This window comes from Colossoma macropomum, unplaced genomic scaffold, assembly GCF_904425465.1.
Source record: "Colossoma macropomum unplaced genomic scaffold, Colossoma_macropomum, whole genome shotgun sequence".
NCBI classification, from domain to species: Eukaryota; Metazoa; Chordata; class Actinopteri; order Characiformes; family Serrasalmidae; genus Colossoma; species Colossoma macropomum.
Window position 1 is genome coordinate 78249 of NW_023495159.1, and position 6033 is coordinate 84281.

General features: G+C 37.7%; 1 pseudogene; it reads right to left on the bottom strand.

Annotated features, from left to right (window-relative positions):
* Positions 1–379: 379 nt before the first annotated feature.
* On the bottom strand, positions 380–1790 carry LOC118801056 (annotated as a pseudogene).
* Positions 1791–6033: the final 4243 nt, after the last annotated feature.

A 6033-nucleotide genomic window follows, 5' to 3' on the forward strand; every position in this document is an offset into this window, starting at 1 on the left:
GACCTTTCTATGAATCCACGTGTGGAAGTTTTCTCACAAACAGATTTTTTTCACAGAAAAAGAAAAGAGGCGTGAGATGGTGCATTCATGAGTCAGTGAAATAACTACATGTTCAACAGGTGGGGAGCCCAAAGAAGACCAAAGACTTTCATTGGTTTTAGTATATTTATTTATTAGCTTTAGGAAAAACAGTATGCAAGCAAAAATAGAGCATAGTTCAAAACCCAGATTCTACATCTGCACAATCATACATGATTTCATACAAGACAATTAATTTCATCTCAATTTCACTGATTCGTATTCATAATTCATAGTCACCCTTTAAAACTATTTAATCTATAAATCATAGACGTTCAGCATAGAGCACTTTGGTACTAATCAAGCATCAGTTGCTCAGTCTACTGAGTTGAGAAAGCGTAGAGAAATGGAAATGCAGTCATCTGAAGTGTGTCAAAGACATCAGTCCTCAGCAGGACGGCCCCGTAACCAGGTAATGCTGAAAGAGAAGCAAGCACAGAGTCACATTACGTTATGTAGTATCACTGAATGCATGATGGTATCAAAGAGAAGCAGTCTTTCTTAGTGATGAATCACATTTGAAAGGAGAAGGACATCACAGAATAAGAACACATCTACTCACCAGTGTACTAAATGGGTTCTTCCATGTACATAGTGCGAACAGACACCTTAGAGTGGCATACGTACTCTCCGCCAGTGGTCTTGGTCTTATTAAAGGCATCTGTAATAATCAGGTTCACTGGGATCTTCACCTCTACCTCCTTGGCCAGCACATTCACGGTGATCTTGCTGTGGGGAGGGACAGTGGCCGGCAGGGGGACTTGCATGCTCTTCTTCTTGGTTCTGGTGTTGCTGGTTCCTTTCTCCACAGTGAAGGTCTCTTGCACAGGAAAGTCATACACTGTCTTCAGCTTACTGAGGTCGACATCAAATTTTGTTCCATTCTTGATCTCCTCAGCATTGCAGAAGTTGAAGCTCTCAGTCATGAACACTTCATACGTTCGATGCAGCTCAGGACAGAAGATTTGCCTTTGGTCAGTGGCGTTGTGGCCACAGATGGAATCGATGGTGACTGACCTTACGTCTTACTGCTTCTTGTCCCAGAGAAGAACTGCTGTAAATTTGGGTCTTCTTGGCTTCAGAGGACGCAGATAAGACAGAAGGTCATTGAACGGCCCATAGCTGGGCACATCACGATGAGCTCTGGCCACTATTATGCTTCCAGTTTGGTTTGCATGCTCGTAGAGGACCCATGCCCCCCTCTGCACTTTGTGAGAAGATGTTATGTCGTTAAAAGAGCCATAGCAGAGGTTGGTCTCACAGTTGATCACAAGGCTTCTGCCCTGGTAGTTGACATGTTCGTACAGTGTGATCTGAGGGTTTGACAAGTCCTCAGTCACCAACTGCAGAGAAGAAAAGGTGTCATTGTTGTGGTTTTCCAGTCTGGCATATTCTCCCTCCTCAAAGACTGATTGAGGGCCACAGAAATTGACATCCCTGAACGCCACCCAGGGGTTACCAATCACTTTCAGAGAAGAGATGCAGTCGTTGAAATTATGATCAATTAAGTTGGAGACATCAGAGGTGAATTCTCTGCAGAGGCCCTGGAAGTTAACATGCTCGTAGACAATGATCTTGTTCATGGTGTCCAGAGGAGTTTGTGTGCCTGAAGGCTGTGTAGGAGGAGATGAGCTTGTGAGTCTGTGAGGTGTGAGCCAGATTCCCTCTGTATATATAGACCAGCCTTGGGCTGGTTTGCAGTGGGAGGATCAGCGGACATACACTACACCGAATCTGCATGGCGCAAGTGTGACAAGCAATTGCATAAAGTGTGTTACATCAAAGCAGTTCTAGTAAAAGACAACAACTGTTAGATACTTCTTAGGCTATCATATTACCTTATTACCATGACCTGAATCAAGCGAACATAAATTTATCTTTGATTTAATGTCAAATGCTACTAAAATAATAATAATGAGTTTTCATTTTCTACAAAGCAAAGTTATTATTAGACCAACTACATCATTAAATGCATAGGAAAATCATGAATTATAAAAACCTTATATTATATCGTCTAAAATTTATATTATAGGGTGTCAGCTTGGTTCTTATAACAATTTTTCCATTTGTTTTCACTTTAAGAAATGGTGCAGATTTTTTCTCTTTCTTTCTACAAAATAAATATAATAGCACATTAATATCTATCAGATTCAGTTCACAACAATGCTGTTATCACTTGATATTTTAGCAAATTGTCTCTACTTGTATCGAGGAGCTATGAGAACTAATTAATTTTAAAGCTTTTCCAGCTTCAATCCTTAAAAATATTTTGTTCACATCACTTAATACATGTTAAAGCCTGCATGTTTAAAGGAGTTTTGAAAACTAAGAGAGAATTATTCTCCTTTGTTTATTTCTTTTTAACACTCTGCATATTCCCCCTGCTGACTGGTTTGAACTGGTGAGTGCTGTGACCACAATGACCGAACGAGAATGAAGCATCAGTTCATGAATTTTTCTACTGAAAGCTATTTAATCTTTAATGTATTATTTATGAACAGGTAATATTTCCTAAACATGTCCAGAGAAGAGGAAGGGGGCACTGTAAATCTGTACAGTGTGGACAGAGAGAATCGGATCAAGAGGACATCTAGACAAAACCCACCACACACAGATCAGAAACGCTTTACAGGAACTACATGAAGTGTCCACAATGTATTTGTGAAAAGTACAGTAATATACTGTTAAAACTACATAATAATACTGAAACACTCATTAAATTCATTCATTAATGTGTAATAAGTGTATAATATAATGTAATTACAGTACCTGCTCATACATGAACTATTCCTGTAGCATTCATAATCTGCACAGAAACAATACAGTAACACTATATATTATATTTTATTACCAGATATTTTATTATTATATTTCAGTACCAGAGACCTAAGAGTACTGGAGTGAGATACAAATGATCTGTGAAATCATCAGGAACAGAGGAGAGAGAATACAGAACAGTTCCCTAATTGATGACTGTACAGAGAACATCACACCTCCAAACTCATCTCCTCATGAAATATTAATGAATACTTTATGAAAGTCATGCACAGGTTCATTTGATATAGAATGAATGTAACAATGTCATTAATGTTCATTGTCTTTGTGTCAATCATAAATACTGCTTTAACTGTACTGAGAGAGTACATGATAATGATGAATGCAATATGAAATATCATGTGCTTAGAATCACATTATTGATTCCTGTAAAGAAGGACAGTGTAATATAAGTTACTCATGAAGATATCGTGATGTTTACACTAAGCATCACTGTGTTTGCAGTTTATTACATGATGCTCTCATCTCTCATTACTGAACATGTTTAATGAAGGTTTCTAAATGACTGTCATTGTGTAACAGAGAGTCAGTGACACTGAGTGTCCTGTTTGTGTTTCTTGTGAAGTTTCCCAAAGATAAGATCACTGAAGATAAAACACCATTTAGGAGGAACACAGTGTTTTTAAAAGTTTTGAAATTGGTTTTGCAGCACATACAGTACAGTTTCCATGGAAATGTTTTCTTGCCCACATTTGTGTTCTTGTGATGCAACATCTCAGCCATCAAGGACCAAACAGGCTGAAAATGCTGAAATATGTGATGTAAACAGTGTGTTGCCAACTGTGGAGCCATATATACATATATGTATATATATATATATATATGTGTGTGTGTGTGTGTGTGCGTGTTAGTGTGTGTTAGTGGATGTGCAATATAATCGATACTTCATGTGCATTATTTTTAAAATATCTCTACAGTCTACCGATTTTTTGCTTTTCTATTTATAGTATTTATATTGTTGACTCCTCACCATCACATGTGTAACATAAATCAGTACCTCATGTGCAAAACTCCATGTGGAATTTGGGTAAAATATCCTTACAGTAAAAATATTTTTGCTTTTATTTATTTATAATTCTTTATATTGTTAATCTTTGTGAAGGATATAGTTTATATTTTTTTCTTATTTTTCACTTAAACATATTATGTATACAGTAACACGTAACAAACTGTAAAACCCTGTTAAGTAATTAATAAGGTTAATTACTTGTTTGTTAATTCTCTTCTTGTTACTCTTTTCTTGAGTGCCTTGCTCTCCCTTTGCTGCTGTAGCACTGTACATTTCGCCGTTGTGGGACTAATAAAAGATTATCTCATCTTATCTTATTAATCATAACTGTTTTTATTCAAGGAAAAAAAAAATGGGAAAATGGAATTTGTAACAAATATTTATAAAATCCCCCCAAAATTATTCATAAACCATTAAAAATCATTAAATATTTGTTCTTGAAAAACTAATGGTTAATTGATATTTAATATATTCTTTAATCCTATGAAAATTTCGATGACAGTGGTCTCAAAGTTATTTAAAAACATATGAAACCAACATGAATACAGTTCTTATATGACTGCAAATTGAGCACATACATTTCAAGTCATTAAAAAAACTAATAAACCCATAAAAACATTCAATAAAAACTCCTGTATTTTCATTGACACATTTATTTTTTCTGTATCAGATATTGTAATATGTAATGTGTTGTGTCATTATTGAATAACCTATAGTGCTGAATATTGTGCAATAGGTTCACATCAGATTCCCTTCATCAGTGCAGTAAGACAGCAGGACTAAAGCAGATAAAACACCTTTAAACCACTGCAGAAATAAGGAAACAGTGTATGTAATGTTCACTCTGTTATTGAGAGATTGTTATGAAATGCACTTTAAAGAGTTGTTCATTTTAATTGAAAAAAGGTGTGAGGGGTCTGGATGGCTTGGAAGCCTGCAGAGTTGGCTGTTGTGTACAAGGTTTAATAAAGGAACAAACCAGAAGCGGAATCCAAAAACAGGCTGAGGTCACACACAGGCAAACAGATATAAGCAGGCGAGACATGGACAAGGTCAAAAGGCAGAGCACGAGGTCTGAACAAGAATGTGGAAAAAACAAAAGGGGTAAATAGATGAAAATGAGAAACCAAAAACAAAGTCGCAAACCAGGAGATGGATACAGATAAAAGGCTCAGTAATAAACAGCAGGCAGATTCAATACTTCACACAGAACCTAAGCTAGAAGCCCAGGCTTTATACTAACACTAATGACACACATGACAACAATTACAGGTGACAGAAATCAATAATCAGGACAAGCTGAGCGGGGATAGATGGACTGTATGGAGTCTGAAGTCATCTGACTTCCCAGAGGATTCTGGGAGTTGGAGTTCGCAATGGAGTGAGTAGTGGAGCCAGGAAGAGGCGTGGCAAAAGGAAACAAGATACATATTTTAATAAAACATATGGATTTTGATTTGTGAACTCATTTTGATCTCATGATATTAGCATTATATAATATATATTGTATTTTGATATACACACTATATGGACAAAAGTATTGTGACACCTACAGGAGCTTGTGAATCCCATTCTAAATCCATTGGCATTAATATGGAGTTGGTCCCCCTCTGCAGCTGTAACAGCTTCCACTCTTCTGGGAAGCTTCTACAAGATTTTGGAGCGTGTCTGTGGGAATGTGTGTCCATTCATCCAGAAGAGCATTTGTGAGCTCAGACACTGACGTTGGACCAGAGGGCCTGGCTCACAATCTCCATTCTAGTTCATCCCAAAGCTGTGTGATGGGGTTGAGGTCAGGGCTCTGTGAGTGCCAGTTAAGTTCTTCCACACCAAACTCACCCAGTCAGGCCTTTATGGGGCTGCTTTGTGCTCAGCCATGCTGGAACAGAAAAGATTCTTCCCCAAACCAATCCCCATCCGATGCTTGGCATTGTGCTTGGTGATGTAAAGCTGCATGCAGCTGCTCGGCCATGGAAACCCTGCCATGAAGCTCCCGGTGCAGTTTTTGTGCTGATGTTGATGCCAGAGGAGGTTTGAACTCTGTAGTTATGTCTTTTGTGCCTTTTATGCTCTGTGCTTCTCAGCACTCAGCAACCCGCTCTGTAACTTTA